This window comes from Equus asinus, chromosome 6 (genome assembly GCF_041296235.1).
Source record: "Equus asinus isolate D_3611 breed Donkey chromosome 6, EquAss-T2T_v2, whole genome shotgun sequence".
NCBI classification, from domain to species: domain Eukaryota; kingdom Metazoa; phylum Chordata; class Mammalia; order Perissodactyla; family Equidae; genus Equus; species Equus asinus.
In genome coordinates, this window is record NC_091795.1 from 46141942 (window position 1) to 46160139 (window position 18198).

The window sequence follows — 18198 nt, forward strand, 5'->3', positions numbered from 1 at the left end:
TCTCTTGTTGACAAAAGCATCACCTCTGGAGTTTCTCTTGTAATTAGATGGCACATCCTTGTACAAGAAACCACAGCTAAGAAGATCAGATTGATGCTGATGGTGATCGCTGTGGCAGGTGCATCTCCACAGTCAAAGAAACAGCCCTCTTGGAGGCTGAAGACATTTTCTGGACATGCTCATGCTCAGAAATGATGTGTGAACTTTCCTACGCCCCTCCCTCCTCTTAAGTTAGGACCTACTGGAATATTAGTTAGCTGGTGACAATCGGGAAGTACTAGTGACAGATTTTTAGCTTCACATCCACAAGACCAGCTGCTCCATGGTGACCCTGCTTTGGCAAGCTCCACTGGCAGCTGGTTAAATGTGTTGCTCTTGGCAAGTACCCACCAGCTGTTCCCACCTGTGGTCACATGCAGGATCTGTCAATTATGCTTATTAGATCTGTAAATCTGAGGGATAATCCGACCTGTTACAAAGAGCCTCATACACGGTATAGGCAAATTTAGTGAATCTCCTTTTAGCACGTGATTATTTCACACATGGCTTTTCATTCTCTTTCTCTTATAGCCACACAATCACGCAGTGCTTGACCAAGAAACTAATTAATAGAAAAGTCACTCTGCTGTAGGATAAAAAAATACATAAGATATCAGAGCTTGATCCCCTACCAAGGATGTGCCCCTGATCAAACTCATTAATTCACGAACCCATTACTTTCACTCCCTCACTTCTTACTTTCTCTTTCTGCATGGCAGTTTAAGCCATATAATTTGCCACCTGAAAGAGTTACGTAAGGCACAGAGCATGAAATACTCCGAGAAGTCACCCTATTAATTAGACTCTCACATCATAGGATCATAAAAATAAGTGTAGAAGATCTGCAGCATGAGGTCATTTTTGCCCATCTTCCTCCTCTCTGCCTTCTGCCCAAGTAGGATTATTTCCTATTGTATTTACTATTTCTTTGTCCACTTAAGCAGGAAATAGATTAAATATGGCGCTTTCTCAGTGGTCCATCCAGTGTTATCACAAAAGGTCCCAAAGTAATTGACACTACCTCCCTTGAACCTGTGTGATGAATTCTCACTCAGTGGCCTTTCTGCTATAAATACAGGACCTGTCCCAACTGACATGCTTGTATTATTGGACAGACTTTAATCTCAGCATTATACAGGTCTGCATTTTTCCTCTGCCAAACACTATTTGCAGTTCTGTCCCAGATGCAACAACCTAATCAAAACAGAATTTCATAGAGCACTATGCAGAGGATTGGTTTCTAGGGGACCATGCAACAGGTCTCTGTATGTTTACTGCCTTCTTTTATGAAACTTGATACAATGCAATTGGCAGATTGCATGTTGAATACTGGGACTCGACTCATAAGAAATGAGTTGTAAATAATAAGGTTTAGCAGCAGCCACGTACATTTTCAAGTACTCATAATGCCAACATTCTCAACCATAACATCGTTGACGTCAAATTGACACTGCACATTTCTGCCTTTTCTACATTGTCTTTCTTGGAGACCCATATCATCAACTGAATTGCATCCCTGACAACAAATGCTGTTACGTTTAGAGTGGAAAAGAGAAACCTTTCAATGACAGACAGAAACAGGAAAGCCTTTCAGAGCACTCTGCTGCAGAAATGGTCAAAGGACAAAAGAAACAATTAGAAATGATAGAAATAACAGAAGTTTTGAGCTGAAAGAGTTTTTGGAAACCACCTACTTAGAAAATATGCAGTTGGGACCTGCTTTATTATTAGAAAAGCAACATTACCTGAAAGTTAAAAAAAAAAGGAGAATGCCTAGATTTCAATCCTTGACCTGTCACCCACTAGTGGTATGAATGCAAGTTAAATATTATAACCAAAAAGAACTTTTTAAATAATAAAAAATTAAATATCTGTAAGATATTATTAACATTCCTACCAGGATCAGCATCTAATCCAACATCTTCATTTTATAAATGCAGAAACCAAGGCTCAAAGATACTAGAAAATTCATTCAGGGCACCAGATGGTACACAGTAAAGCTAAGCCAATAATCAAAGTCTGTCATTGCCCACTGGGTAGACTTCCCTTTACATAACATAGAAGATTCACAAAATTCAAATTTGCTCGAAGATAAGTGCAAAGTAAAAGTGTGATATATTCTTCCAAAAAAAAAACCACCCAACCTTGCTCATGTACCCTGCTGCCTCTACCATTTTAGCACTTTTATAATATATTATACTTGCAGACTGGGATATAACAATTAGTTAATTGAATCTTTGTAGCAGATGGTGGAAGTTTATGAATTGAATCAATTAATGAATAAATAAAAATAAACTGTTGCTCTCATTAGTGTCCCTAAAAAAAATATGTAAATAGCACGTACTCATTTTCATAGTTCACAGATGGAGATTTTGAGGCCCATAGAGGTTCCATTTGCTCCTGGGCAGGTGAATAACAGACAGATATTTAGTTCAAAAAAAAATGTCAACAGGCTATCATTAGCTTTTTTAAAGCTTTTTTTCTTTCTTTCTTATCCAGAACAAAACTTAGCAGAGGCTGTTTACAGTCTTTTCTTCCTTTCTCCTTATCTACCATTTCGTAATGCAATCTGGCCTTGGCATAAGACAGCTAGTTGCACAAGCTGGGAGCAGCCTGGATATCAGTCAAGCCTCTGGCCTTTTCCTCCCGAAAGTTCTCTCATCCAGAAGGCCAGAGACTAGAGGCCGTGGAACCAGTGCCTGAGAGGGAACAATGGAATCGTCCATCATGTAAAGCATTAGTCACAGTCTAGATGTTTTCATTTCTAGTAGTTTCTATGCAGAAGGAAAAGGAGGGAGATTGTTGACTTGCTCATGGTATGGCATTTCTAACAATCCCACCATCTGGAGGGGTTTTGCTTCTGTCCAAAAGTAGCCCTCGAAACACACCCAAAGCTATACCTGTCCCTTACGCCACCTTGGTGGTACCGATGTAGAGTCAGAACTTCCAAAATATTTTGTGAGGCAGCCTTGTGCCATGCAGCATTTCACTGATAGTTAGTACCACATTAAAATGTCATTTCAGGCAATTAATATTTTATTTATACACACATAAATATTTATTATAAATGACTATTTAAATAGCAGCTCATGAGAAAACAAATCTATTACGTTTGTATTAAAACATCTTCAGATGCTTCATGATAGGAATATTTAGACAAACTGTTAAAAATTTATGCCAACTTTCCTGAGAAGTCTGGGACAAACCCAGTTAGACTTCCCCATTCAGCTGAGGGGCCAAATTTGATAGATGCCACAAACATAAGGGGAAAAAAAATCATCTCCAGTTCCTCTTTCTAATAGATGGACAGATTCTGCCTTCCTGACAAGGAAACCAAAAGGCATCCTTTCTTTTAAGAAAAATCTTGTCTTAAAAATTGTCAGAAAGAATGGACTCATTCTGGACAATTGTCCCAGGCGTAGTTGAAATCAAAACATGTTACATGTTTAAATGTATCTGCTTAAGCATCTTCAGCTATTTTAATCAGTTCTCAAACATTCAATGAGCAGTCCTATTTTTCAACGAGAAAGAAAAATGGCTATTGCCTGCATTGATCTGTTGTCGAGCACATCACCTTACCCTACTCAGTTCTGAAAATATAATTAAAATATTCTATTTTCATACTAGTGGCTCATCAAAGTATAAGAAGCTAGGTGTACATTTTCCTTTTTTATGGCTCTTAAGTTTAGAAAAGAAGGTAAATGAGACTGATCGCCTCAACTGGCTGTAACTGATTTATTTCTGATGAAATTCACTGCAATTTCTATATATCACATATTTCCACCTCAATTACTACACTATTTGATCGGACTTTATTTAACTTTCTTCACGTAGTTGCACTGTAACTATTGCACAAACATCCTACAAGACATGCGCACATTTGAAACTTTAAAAGTACAATGACTGATTTGATAGGAAAGTTGCAGTTCCCCCATATATTTCCAAGAATTGCCCTTCGGAACATTCTGTTGTTGTCACAACATGTCTCTCGGTTATGCTTACTTTAATTGCTCTTGGCTTTTGGTACGAGACAAGTTCACTCTAATACATTACCAAGGGGTCTGAAATAGCATCGTAATCCATAAGGGTCATCTTGTGAATTTTAAGATCATCCAACTCCTTTACCTGCTTTAATGATCTGAAATATATTTTTGAAAACTGGTGTTATTATTTGAAGTGGAAAATATCATATAACATAAAAAATATGGACTGGATATTTTGCATAATGAAATCAAGATAGAGATGGGCATGCATTATGGAATAGAAATGAGAAATCTGGAAAGACATACTGGATGGTGATATCTGATGGGCACAGCTTTGAAATAAAATCTTAATAACCTGAGGAAATCATTTTAAAGACTTTCAGAAAAACTCAGACATACTAGAACAGCTAGTTCTTTGCCTGGCATTTTTTTGCCCATAACCACAGTAAACAATCTTGAGTGCACTTAAAATGTTGACAACATTGTTTTGAAATGTTTGTCATAAGGTCATATGGCATAGTGAATTGTCCACTGGAAATGAATAAGTGAGTGGTATGATATTATTAAAGAGCACAACTTCTACATGCCTATTTCCAATTAACCACTTGTAACCTGGCTACAAATACAAATTTGAATCACTTGCTCAGTTCTCTTTCTTTCTTATACAAGCAAAACCATGATCCAGTATTGTGTTTTGCTCCAATAACATAAATTGCAATAATTCTCAAAGCAATGAGACCTATCAACCTGTTCCAAAAACATCTAGCCATCATTCCATGGAGATTGTGATGGTTTTGTTTATTTGTTTGGAGGGTCTGCTCTTTTATTCCAGAAGCAGTAGCTATTTTTGGAATTCAACTTTTTATTCTTCCTTTAATCAAACCCAGAATGCAATGCTTATAAACTGTACCAATGTGCCACCTATCCTCTATTTATTACATCTCATGCTTTAGATATCACCTCTGACAAACAAAAGAAAAGCAAATGTCCCTAAATTTCCTGAAGGGCTGAAACATCAAGCCCGGATTATTATTGTTTATGTCTCAGCTTTAGCAGCTCCAGTGTCTCCATGGTCTGCTGTGTGCCGGGCTGGCAATGATGGATGGCCATTACGGCAGCTTATTGGAAATGGCTTGATTTATAACCTGTTCTCCTGCCTCAGTCTAATGGCTTCATTTCTTTCCTCCAGTGCGTGATGCCACAGCCAAGGTCATTGCGCCAATGGCCTTTTGTTGTTAGTCTGCTGATGACCAGTGTGCCCGGGAGTCAGCATGGGGAGGGGTGAAGGGGAGTAGGAAATGGGTGGCAGGGGGAGCAAGGGGGTGGGGAAGCTCCAACCTTTACATTTTAATTTTTTTTTCATCTCAGTCTCTGATAACTGCAGTAGAACAGTAGATTAAATGCTGTCTTCTATTTGCTTCCCGTGCTTGCCAGACAAGGAGCTGCTTTATGATCCTCAGTGGGGAAGTCTATTACTCACCTCTACTTTAAATGACCAACATCAAATATATACAGCTCCCATTAAAGCTGAGATCAATAAAAATGCCATTAAGATAGTAAAAGTTGCTGATATTAGTGAAGCCCCCAAACAAAATATTTGATTTTCTTTCAGGTTGTTAGTGAGATGGAATACGAACATAGAAGTGAAAGGAGAACTGGCCATGCCTATGGTCAATAATTTATCTCAGAGATTCATTCAGCCTCTCACCCAATATTTCCCTCCTGTCTATTGATTCCTCATCATTATTTGTCATAAGCTGTCCTAACTCAAGGAGAAAATATGCCCTGCCGGTCCAAGGGGAGTCATACCTGGAGAAATAGAAAGGAATTTCATTAAAAGCAAGAAAGAACTGCTGGGGCTTTGAGAAACTCCAACAGCAAGTTGCCAAGACTTTTGTTAGAGACTTGAAGCAAGTGGTGGGAAGCTCAGCAGCCCTGCTCGTGGACGTCGTGAAACCTGGACAGAGGCTGTTCTCGTTATGGTTCAAGGGAAATCCAAGACCTTCCCTGTGTATGATCCCAACTTCCAAAAACTGTGTGTGCGTGTATACACACACGTGTGCACACAGACACACACATACAAACGTGTGTGTGTGTATGTTTTTCTTTTCATGTGTTCTTTTTCACGAGAATGCTGCAAGTCAATTTTCCCAACTGGGCTCATACAGGTACTAGAGGGAAGTCAACGGTTTTAGAGATACACTAGTAAAGAGTATACAAGATTATGCCTATGTCATTAAGTCAAACTAAAACCCCAAAGGTAAAAGCGGGGCACATGAAATTAACCACTTGGCCAAAGGGCCAGACCCTGGATTATGCATAAAAATAGGAAAAACTGAGAGTCACATATTAGCAGTTCTAGAAATATCTTCCTTTTATTTTATTGTAAATAAAAGAAAAATATCAGTGCCATAACTCCAAATGTCAGAGCCTACAGTATGCCTAGGTGCATGAAGTGCTATCATAGAGATGAAAATTATGATTTACTTGGATGTTTGCTAATATCTACATTTGATTCTGTTATGTTAGTTAATAAATGAGAAATTACGTATGACGTTTATTCCTTTCAGTTATTTAACTTGTAGCCCATAAGGCTGTATCTTTTTAATTTTATGGCTTCAGGCATAAAGTTTGAATAAACCTCTGAAATCTCCCTTTAAGTTCTTAAGCAAAAGTTACTGCTAAAGTAAAGGTGAAGATGGGCTTGTTTGAATTCATCTCATCAGGAAATGGGACTGTCTCAGGGGAAAGAGGAGGATGGCTCAGGCAATCTATACAGAACCCGTTTCACCATTCTAAGTAAATTAATGAGTTGTTAATTATCCACTAACCAGTTAGTTAGAGGGTATCTACCTAAATTTAGTAAATAACAAACATTAGTGACTTCTAGATTTAGCCACATTGTCTATAGAACTCTATTGTCTAGTTAAAAAATAATTATCAAGCCACCACTCTGGGCCAGTGGGACTGACAGTCCGTGTGAGGCATGCTACATGTCTAGACCTCATTTAATTCCTGCAAAGGTCTACATCCATCAAGATTGTGTACAAGTAGGAAGACTGGTTAAGAGATGAATGCCATTTAGTTTCTAAGCAAAGATTATAGAAGAAAGGGAAGACAAAAGGAGGGAGATAGGGCCAGCAGGAAGGGATGTGGGAAAGAGGAAAGATGGGAGGGAGGAAGGAAGGAGGAAGGAAGGATGCAGGGAGGGAGTAAGGGAGGGAGGAAGCTTGGATGTTCTCATGCATGGAACTTCCGGCTGGCCTTTACATTAGTTGTGCAGTGCCGCTTCCTCCTGATGTAAGAGCACCCCTTGTACCTACAATTTCCCTCCCTTCGCCTCAGCTATAATCACTAAACACGTGGTCTAGGCAATGGCTGTTGTTTCGGCCATGATTTCTGGGTGATGCAGAAGGGAAGGTTGTTCACTGACAGCTCTCCACTGGCAACTCTCTCCTGAAGCTACCTCTGCTGAAGATCAGAGCCAACTGATGGATGCACACCCCTTCCTAGAGGAGCCCTCAATCAATGACTATGGAGGGCGGGGCAGGTAGGGCGGAATAAAGTTAGGCTCAGATCTCAAGTGTATCCTGACCCCTACTAAACTTCCTGTGCACTGTCTTCATCCTCACAGAGTCTGCTTCCAGGGAGCACAACCTGCAACATTTTCTGAATAAGGCTCTGCACACAAGCCGCACACACCTCATGGACATCATGAAAGAGCCAGAAAGAAAGTCAGTAGTCTCTGCTCTAGTGTTTGGCCTGCTTCTGTGACCTTATCACTGCAGTGAGAGACCTCACTTGCCTAGAGAACCCTTAGGTGCCCTGACTCATAGAATTGGGCTCTCCTCTGTTTTGTTTTTGTTGTTGTTGTCGTTTTAACCATCTTAACTATTTTTAAGTGTACAGTTCAGTAGTGTGAAGTATGTTCATGTTGTTGTGAAACAGATCACCAGAACTTTTTCATCCTGCAAATCTATACTCATTAAACAAATCCTCATTCTCTCCTCCCTGCATCCCCTGGTAGCCATCATCATACTTTCTGTCTCTGAATTTGACTCCTCTATGTAACTTATACAAGTGGCATCACACAGAATTTATCTTTGTGTGACTGGATTATTTCACCTAGCATAATGTCCTCAAAGTTCATCCATACTGAGCATGTGACAAGATTTCCTTCTTTTGTAAGAATGAATAATATTCTATTTTATGTATATGCCCCATTTTGCTTATCTGTTAATCTGTTGATCTATATTTGGGTTATTTCTACCTCTTGGCTATTGTGAATAATGTTGCTATGAACATGGCTAAGCAAATATCTCTTCCAGACCCTACTTCCAACTTTTTCATGCACTTATGCTCATAAGTGGGATTGCTAGATCATATGGTAGTTCTGTTTTTAACTTTGTGAGGAATGGTCATTCCGTTTTCCAAAGTGGTTGCATTACTTTACAATCCCACCAACAGCACAGAAAGGTTCTGGTTTTTCCATATCCTCACCAACTCTTGTTATTTTCTGTTTTGTTGATAGTAGTAATCCTAATGGGTGTAAGATGGTACCTCATAATTTTGATTTGCATTTTAGCAATGATAGTGATGTCGAGCATCTTTTTATGTGCTTGATGGCCATTTGTATATCTTTTTTGGAGAAATGTCTATTCAAGTCCTTGGCTCAGTTTAATCAGGTTGTTATTTTGTTGTTGAGTGGGAGGAATTATTTACATATTCTAGATATTAATCCCTTATCAGATACATGATTTGCAATATTTTCTCTCATTCTGCAGGTTGTGTTTTCACTCTGTTGATAGTGTCCTTTGATGCACAGAAGTTTTCAATTTTGATGTAGTCCCATTTGTCTAATTGTGCTTTTGCTGCCTGTGCTTTTGAAATCATTGTCACATCCAATGCCACGGAGCTTTTCTCCAATGTTTGCTTCTAGGAGTTTTATAGCTTTGGGTCTTACATTAGGTTTTTAATCCATTTTGAGTTAATATTTTGAATATGGTGTAAAATAAAGGTCTGACTTTCTTCTTTTGCATGTGGATATCTAGTTTTCCCAGCGTCAGTTGTTGAAGAGATTGTCCTTTCATGTTAACACCATTGTGAATGACCCTTATTCCCTATCTCACACCTGGGCATCTCTTTCCTAGAAAAAAACTTCTTTCTTCCACTGAAGCCTGTCTCCTGGATTGCGTTACTCTGGATTATCAGATTTCTCTGTAATTAGGTTGACTATGCCAATAAATGTCTTCAGTGATACCTGGAATTTGCTTTGTATGAAGAGAGAGTACGCAGGTAGCCCATTTTTAGTGGATTGGTGAGAAATTTGCACTAAAGCTCAAATGTGCAAGGCACATCACCTTCCTTTTTATTTCTTTTAAATTACTGAATATCCAATTTATTGCTTCGTTCTGCAGGATTGCTGGAAAATTCAAACTCAGGATTATGTGGGCTAGGGGACTTTTTCTCCTGAATCCTGGAAGCTGATACGGGACCCAGAAAATGAGGAAAGGGCTGTCTTGTCTTCAGCCCAACATGGTAGCCATAGTATCCTCCCTGTCCAAGTATGTGAGGGCCCCTGAAGGCAGAGCTTCTGCTGATTTTATGCCAAACTTGTCCATGAGGTTAGCTATTATTTCAAACATGAAGAGCAGTAGTTGATATTTATAGAGGGCTTACTATGTGCCAGGTGTTGTTCTAAGCATCTTCCATGAATTAACACATTTAATCCTCACATGCACTCTATGAGATTAATGTATTATTATTGCTCTTTCACAGATAAGTAAACCGAGGCACAGAGAACCAGGTAGAACAAGGCCCAGCGGCTCTACAATGGCGGACTGGAATTTTAACCAAGACGTGCTGGCTTCAGAGCCCATGCTGTTCATCACAGTACTTCATCTCCTTCATTACAACAGTTCACTTCCTCCCAAGGAAGCAAGTCTAGAGGCCCTGCCACCTGTGAGAGACACTCCTGAAGAGTGAGGCATAGGTCCTACTTCTTACAGAAAGTGTCTGCTTCTCAACCTGGGCTGGGCTGGGGGCAGAGTCTTCTCCATTTTGCTCTCCTGATCTTCAGTGTCCTCTTTCCACCGCATAACAGCCACAAGCAGGTCAGGCTTGGTAGAAAACCAAACATGGGAAGGAGTTTTCTTAAAGTAGCTTCTGATCTCTGCTGGCAACAGAAATCTCCCTGAGTCAGCAGAGCAGAAAGGCCTGGCTACCTGCTTGGAATGGGAAAAAAGAAGAACGTACAGGGCTGAGACTCAAACTAACAGCCCCATGCATTTTCCTGCCAGCTTATTATAAATCCTTCCCACTGAGGGCCTTTGCTGACATCCCGTCAGACCTGGGACTGGCCCCTTATGTTTGTTTATTTGTAAAAGACAACACATAATTCTCCTCAGTCAAAGACTTCTCCTTGAAGCATTACATGGAATGAGAAGCACTGGATTTTTCCCATGGTTTGTAAATCACTAATGGGAGGAGCAGTCCTTGCTGGGTCAAGTTGGAGTGGAGATCCCACTTCAACAATGGGAGGCTGGATCCTGCCGTGTGCCACCAGGACACTGGTCATCAGAGTACAGTGCTTCACCTGTTAAACCCACACATGCTGTTTGCTGGCTCTTATGAAATACGGCAGCATGTGGGCTGAAGGTAAGTAGCAGGGAGGCCGCAAAGGACATCGTGGAGTCAAGAGATGAATGTCTGGAGGGTTGAGAAATAGAGTTGTCAAGGCCAAAACAAGCTTGGTCTCTGTTTTTCCTGTTTCTTTCCCCACATCCCTCTCCATTAATCACTCACACATTTATCAAACTGGTTAAAAATATCTCAGAAAATTTAAACCAAATTCTTAACCCTAAAGAGTTTAAACCAAATTCCTAACCCTAAAGAGTTAATATAACATTTGCTAAATAAGCACAAATATATTTCAAGCAAAAGTCACTGGTCAGAGTTGGTTGACGGGGAGGCTTCAACAAAATTGTTTAGTCTTGCTATCAAGGCTATCACATTATAGGTGGGATAAGAAGAATTTTAAAAGCAAATGCAGGGCCTGGATCTGTGATCTGGAGGGTTTTTGTAAGTCCCTACTTGCCAGCTTATCAATGACAATGACATATCTTGCCAGTTTGTGATAAAGACAAGCTTGATGAGGTAATGCACACATTTAACTAATGAGCTATAATGAATAAAGCATTGGTAAGGGTAGGCTGGTGGGAAAATGGGTTTGAAATAACAAGTACAAACCGTTTACTAAACTGGGATGATGAGAATTAAATATAGCATGCTTTTGGAGCATAGAAGCAATACCACTGATGCAATTACCCAGAAAATGAAGCTAAACAAAAGTCTGTTTTGAGAAGCACAGAATCCCAGAAAGCCAGTAATCCATCTAATAAAATCCACAAGGTCATGAACAAGGAACAAGTGACTGCCGCCATTTTGGATTCACTATCTGGGTGTACTTTTCCCCTTTTTCTAGAGCTCCACAAAGTTGACAAGTAAGGATGGTATTTGATAACACCTTCTAAAGCTGAAACTCCTTGCCTTGTTACATACTGGTTCTGTAACTAGTTTCAGCTAGTAGATTTATGTTCTTTCTGATTGGCAAATGAAGGAAAAACCCTGCAGAAGAATAATGTGTTCAAGATCTTCAGGCGCTTGGCAAGTGCCAACTCCTTGATCCTTACAGAACCGGTGGCATAAAAAGCATTTGAGGCCTTAGGAAGTGAGTCATAAACCATTAAACCATTAAACCAGTTCAGTGACCTCGATAAACACAGTGACAGCGAAGCCATCCCCCCTCATTCAGGTTGCTAAAAATGTTCTGTGGGTGTGACAAAGTTAGGCTTCCCCCAATCCAGGGTGGAAACAACGGTAAAGAGGTTTTCATAGTTCCTAGCCTCTCTGAAGGAGGTTTAGAGGTGCATGACAGATGTTAAATCTTCCAGTGATCTTGGCCTTGGAAATGCGAAAACTTCCACTTACCCGTGAATAGCAAAAGACTGTGAGGCTGCAGGAAGTGTCTTGAGCGACTTGGTAGGACCATGAGTTTAAAGAGATGATCACTCTGTAACGTGTAGAGTGGTGGCTGATAGCTCAGACTCTATAGAGTCTAGGACTCTAGAGACAGGATTTAAATCCCAAGTCTTTTCCTTGATAGCTGCCTGAATTCGGGCAAATACTTGATCCCTTTAAGCCTCAGTTTCCTCACCTGTACAAAGGGGCTAGCACGTGTGCCTTCCTTCTAGGGTGGTTGTTATCAATGGAGGCAATTTTGTCCTGCAAGGGACATCTGGGAACATCTGGACACATATTTGGTTGTCACACTGGGGTTGAGGGTCGGGGGCAGTTGCTGGAATCCAGAGGGGAGAGGCCAGCAATGCTGCCCAACATCATGCGGTGCACGGGACAGCCCCACAACAAATCATGATCAGGCCCAAAATGTGCAGAGCGCTAAGGCTGAAAAAGTCTGCCCTAGGGTTATTTTGAGAATTCAAAACAATAACTCATGTAGAAGCTCTTAAAAGAGTCCCAGTATCATAGTATCATAGCAAGTCATCTGTTATTATTATAGGTTTGCTTTCATAAGACATTACACAGTCTACCTATAGGTAAATAAATTGACTGTAAAAAATATATATAATTTGTTAACAAACATAAATAATTTGCACTCTGAATTCATTACTCGTTGTGCATACACTAATGTCAGGATGTTGCTCTAAGGAGTAAAATGTTCCTCAGTCTGCGGCAGTCCTAACATGGGTGGTGCTGGGGATATGGAGCAGAATTCCAAGGCTGCATTCCATCCTGGAGGTGATCTTAGAAACAAGCGATGAAGGAGGCAGCAGCTGTGGCAGCAGCTATAACTTATCCATTCTGTCCTCTGGGTGCCTCTTAGGGAAGAGAGAGTGCCTCTCTCTCTAGACCTCAGCTTAACTGGCCTATTTCATGGCTGGACAAACATAGACTCCTCAGCCTCTTTTATATCCTTGACTGAACTGTAAGCGTCCAAGAGTGTAACACAGAGTGAAGCTGGGATGCTGCTGCAAGTGCAGTGCTTACAAAGAAGACTGCCTCCCCCGCAGGGTGGCATCAGGCCCGGATGAGACCGATGGTGAGCAGCAAGTCTCCTCAGGCTCAGAGAGTGCTGCTGTGCACGGAGTATTTCCAGGGATCTGCTCTCTCCCAGACTTCATTCTCAGCCCACGGTGACGTCTAGTGTTGAATGACGAGTGTTGTCAGGTTCAGTGGGCATTGCTACCAGGAGGGGCATTTCTGTGGAGCCAATGACCCCCAAATACTATCTCCAGTCCTTGACAAAGCCTAACGTCCTGCCAATCTCCTCAGATTGGGGGCACTGCTATTAAGGGAGGCATTTGTGTGGAGCTTCTCCCTCCCAGATGCCCTTCCCGGCCGTTGGTGGGGCCTCAAGTCTGGCAACCAGTCTCTGAATACCTTCAGAGACGTCTGAAGAGAGCACTGTTATTATGAGGTGCATTTCCATGGTGCTGCTGCTTCCCAGAGGTCCTGCTTCATCCTTGGTGAGAAACCAAGTCCAGTAAATCTGTTGAGGTCCAGAGAGTCCTGCTCTTGTCAGGTGCATTTTTACGGAGACATTGCCATCCATGGGTCCTTCCCAATCTTTCATGAGGTTTATAGTACAGTAAATCTCAGATTCAGAAAACTCTGATCCTGAGAGGTAGATTTATGTGGGTTCTGTCTCCAAATCATCTTTCCAAATCTTTGTTGAAGCCTACAGTCTGGGCTCAGAGAGCGCTGATATTGCAGAGGTGATTTCTCAGAAGCTGCTGCCTCGAAGGTGCCCTTCCAGCTCTGGCTGAGGCCTGAAGACAAGCAAGAAATGTCCTCAGGTTCCAAGAGTGCTCCTGAGAAGTGGAGCAGTTCCTAGGTGCAGTTGTCTCCCAGACACCTTTCCCAGGCCTTGAGGAAAGCTAAACACCAGCAAGATAGCTCCTCAGTATTGGAGAGCCCTCTGGCAGAGGAAAAGAGTTCTGAAGAGCAGCTGCCTCCCAGATGCCCTTCTCAGGCCTCAAGAAACCCTGAATTTAAGCAACAGGTCTCTTCAGTTTCCATGAGTGTTATTGCTGAGAAACGCGTGTTCGAGAGCAGTCCTGGTAGCTGGTCCCACCGAAAGGCCCAACTTCTCTCAACAGGGCCGAAAAACCCAGCCAAGACTAAGGCTCTGAAGACCTCATTAAGAGTACTCCAACTCTTGCTACCAAACCTGTGAAGTGTACCATTTCTCCTCCTTGGCAAAGACCCATTTCTAAGGTCCCTAATTCTAAAAAGGAGCTCAACAGGAGACATTGCCCAATACCCATAAAGTCCAGAATTGTTTGATGGAGTGACCAAAGGGAACGCCATAGAAGATGGTAGTTGGAATGAGTCCAACCAGAGAAACCCTGAGGTTCTTGAGAGTAGTGGTAGAAATAATAACAGCAATTCAATCGCACAGATCGACAATCTGCCTGATGGTGCAAACCCTTTTGGAGTCTGACTCCAAATGTCTTCCTGGAAGAAGCACAAAAGGGAGAACCAAGATGATTTTACCAAGCTGCCCTTGCCGCCCTTGTGCCCAATTTGATCATCTCTAGCTAGAGAAGGGTGAGGCAGAACAAGCGCTGTCCAGGGGGCTCGTAGGTCTTCCAAAGAAGCTCCCACGATATCTGGTTTGGCAGAGTGACTGGTCTGAGCCAAATTTGAAGGTGTGGCCAAAAAGCCACCTGCTTGCAAGAAAAGGCTCCTAAAACACAGGCAAATGATACCATTCCAGAGTCAGGAGGTGACCACGATGAGGCAGTCCTCAGTTTGAATTCTGTTGTGCCACACCAGGCTCCTCGTAAAGCCTTATACACGGTGTTCATGCCCCTCCACTGCCTTTGCTCAGGTTATAGCTGACAGAGAAGGACAGACTCACTTCTTTTATCCTATCCAAATTTTACCAAGCATATCTCAAGTTCTTCTTCCTCCAGGGAGACTTCCTGGATACAGTGCCATGTCCACGCCCAGGGTCCGAACTGGTGAAACCAGTGTGTGTGACATTAACCATGTGGCCACAGGGCCAGCCCCCTAAGTCAGTGGTTCTTAATCTTTTAATGTGGATCAGAACCACCCAGAGGGCTTGTTAAAAGACAAATTGCTAGACTTCAGACCCAGAGTTTCTGATTTAGGTCTGGGGCAAAGCCAACAATTTGAGCATTTCTAGTAAGTTCCCAGTGGATGCCCTACTCCTGATTCAGGGACCACCTTTAAGAACCACTACTTAAGCTAACACTGGACTTACCACTTCCTGGCTATTCGCAATTATTATGGCTTAAGTCTTCGTTAGTACATGGTCTGTGGACCATCTGCATCGGAATTATATGCACGCATTTTAAAAAACAAACAAATTTCTTTTCCCTACTCCAGACCTACTGAATCAAATTCCTAGTGAGGGATGGAACCCAGGAATCTGAATTTTTAGCAGATTCTCCTAAGTGACTCTAATGCACTGTAAAATTTGATAATTACTGGTATATGCCTTAGCTCTTAGCTCAAGATACATTGTTTTTATGTTGTTATTCCATGTATTATGTTATGCTGTCAAATTTAAACCTTTCTTAAGTACTTCCCGGTATAAATACTGTATTTGAAAACTTTTTTTTTTTTGAGGAAGATTAGCCCTGAGCTAACTACTGCCAATCCTCCTCTTTTTGCTGAGGAAGACTGGCCCTGAGCTAACATCCATGACCATCTTCTTCTACTTTATATGTGGGACACCTGCCACAGCATGGCTTCTTGCCAAGCAGTGCCATGTCTGTACCCAGGATCTGAACCAGCGAACCCCGGACTGCCAAGAAGCAGAACATGCGATCTTAACCATGGCGCCACCTGGCTGGTCCCTAAAAACATTTTCAAACTCTAAATTGATGGACTTATATTATTATCAGTAGTAATAGTAGTAGAATATCTTCCCAAAGAGAAGATAGTCACTTTGAGGTTAGTTTCTCTCTGTATTTTTGTTGCCTACAAGACCTAACAGAAAGCTGGGCACAAATTCAACAAACACTTGTTCATTGGTAATAAAAAAAACCCACATATATACGCATGTACGTGTGATGTGAAATAAACACATGGGAGAGAATCTAAATGGAGAAGAAGTTCAGTGAGATAAGTTCACGGGGATGTCCAAAGAGCCTAGATTTCCATGTGCCTATGAAAAGCAGCCTGCATGGGCAAGAAGCCGTTTTCTTTGCAGTTTCCTAGGGGGAAATCCCTTTCCAGAAAGTCTCGTAGGAACGGCTACCTAGGGAGCTAAAGTTATGTGTTCAGATGAAGCTCTTTCTCAGGAGGCTGATAGCTCACAGTTTAGGAAATCCAGTCTTTGAGGTAAAAAAAGAGTCTTTTTGTTTGAAATTGTATCCCCAAATTATACCGAGCAGATGTGTAGTTTTGTAGAGCTCCAACGGACACTGAACACCCTTCACTCCGTCACTTTTCTCTGAGTTTGGAGTTTTGTGTCATTGATGATGCTCCTGGTTACAGGTAGTAGACCAAAGTGCTGACATAGAAAAATGAGTTACTACTTCACAAAATAGGAAATCTGGAGCCATGACGGTATAGGAAATTTAGTAGCTCAACAGTCCCTAATGATACACGTGTTTTCCCTCCGTCCACTCTGCCATCTCCAGGGCACTGGAGAGCTCTCCCTTTCTGCACAAGTTGACTCCAAGAATTATGTTTAGACAATGTTATATCCAGAAAGAGAAAAGCATTTTTCTCATGTATATACTTTTATTAGCAAGAAAAATTTTTCCAAAAGCACCTTAGCATATTTCCCTTCTGGTCCCATTGGCCACGAAGGGGTCACATATCAATGCCAAAGCCAATCACATCGAACAATTCATTACTTGGGATGGGAAGGAGATCATTTCCCTGAACATACATGTTTAGGGACTGGGCAGAGACACCCCTAAACCTGGGGTCTTCCAGGAAGGAAGAAATGAGGCAGTGGGAATGGCAATTGGGTAAGTCAGTAACAGCCTACCATATTGGTCTTCAAATGACCTAGATCTGAAATATTAAATTTAAACATTGAATTTGATATTTGAAGCAGACTCTCAGACACTACCTCTTCAAGGCTTAGCAGGGCTGTCACTAAGTAAACATGAGCAATTCACTTCGATGCTCTGGCCTTTTGTGTTTTTACTTATAAAATGACAGTAAACATAAGAGCAGAGACCCCAACAATTCTAGCTGACACTTAATGGCACATAATGAGCTTATACAATGTGCCAGGAACTGTGCATTTTGCCTTTTGATACTTACAACAGGGCTATGAGACAGGAACTGTTGGAACTCTCATTTTTACAGAGGTGTAAACTGACCTGCAGAGAGATTGTGACACTTACCCAAAGTTGCACGGCCAGTAGATGGTGGAGTCAGGCTGGAAATCAAGACTGAGTGCTCCAGAGGAGATCTCTACAGTCATCTCCGGCTCTGGACAGGTTCAGAAACACTGGGAAAACAGGTCGTACTATGTTTAACAGAAATCTGAAATGTCAGGGGTTAAGGTAGAAAAGTAGGTGGAAGAATCATGGAATTAGAGCATAAACAGAAAAGATAGAGATATTTGTGATAGAATTAGGTTTACCAGATAAAAGTAGAGGATATCCAGTGAACTTTGAATTTCAGACAAACAATGGATAACGTTTTAGTAAAACCACGTCCTAAATATTGCATGAGACTTGTTTATACTAAAAATGATTTGTTGTTTATCTGAAATTCAAATTTCACTGTGTGTCCTACAATTTTGTTTGTTAAATCTGGCAAACCTAGATGGACTGGATTACAACTGCCAGGGAGGGTGGATAGGTGGATGGATGGGGGTGGATGAGATGCATAGGCAGGGGGCTAGAACTCTTTGGGATGATTTTTCACCTGTAAAGGGGTGTGTGCCTGTGTGGATGGGAGGGCAGGTGTGGGTATGGGTGTTGTGCACGTGTGGTATGTGTTTTCCTTGGAAATAGACCAGCAACGGAAGGCAGGGGCATATGATGAGGGTTTAAAGGAGATAGACCAGCCTAGAAGAACAAAGCATTTGCTGCCAAGGCGATGAGAATGTGACCATTTGCCTTGTGATTGCACCGGTGACTCACTGTGTGACCTTTGA

The 18198-nt window shown here is 41.5% G+C and overlaps 1 long non-coding RNA gene across 1 annotated transcript in view; it reads right to left on the reverse strand.

Annotated features, from left to right (window-relative positions):
• The window catches only part of LOC139045512 (uncharacterized), a 118508-nt gene extending 100749 nt beyond the window's left edge, over positions 1–17759 (reverse strand). Inside the window, exons 1-2 of the long non-coding RNA XR_011503970.1 lie at positions 17680–17759; positions 17438–17544 (exon numbers count right to left, since the gene is read on the reverse strand). This is a non-coding gene — a long non-coding RNA (uncharacterized lncRNA). The remainder of the gene's footprint in view (positions 1–17437; positions 17545–17679) is intronic.
• Between the last annotated feature and the right edge of the window lie 439 nt (positions 17760–18198).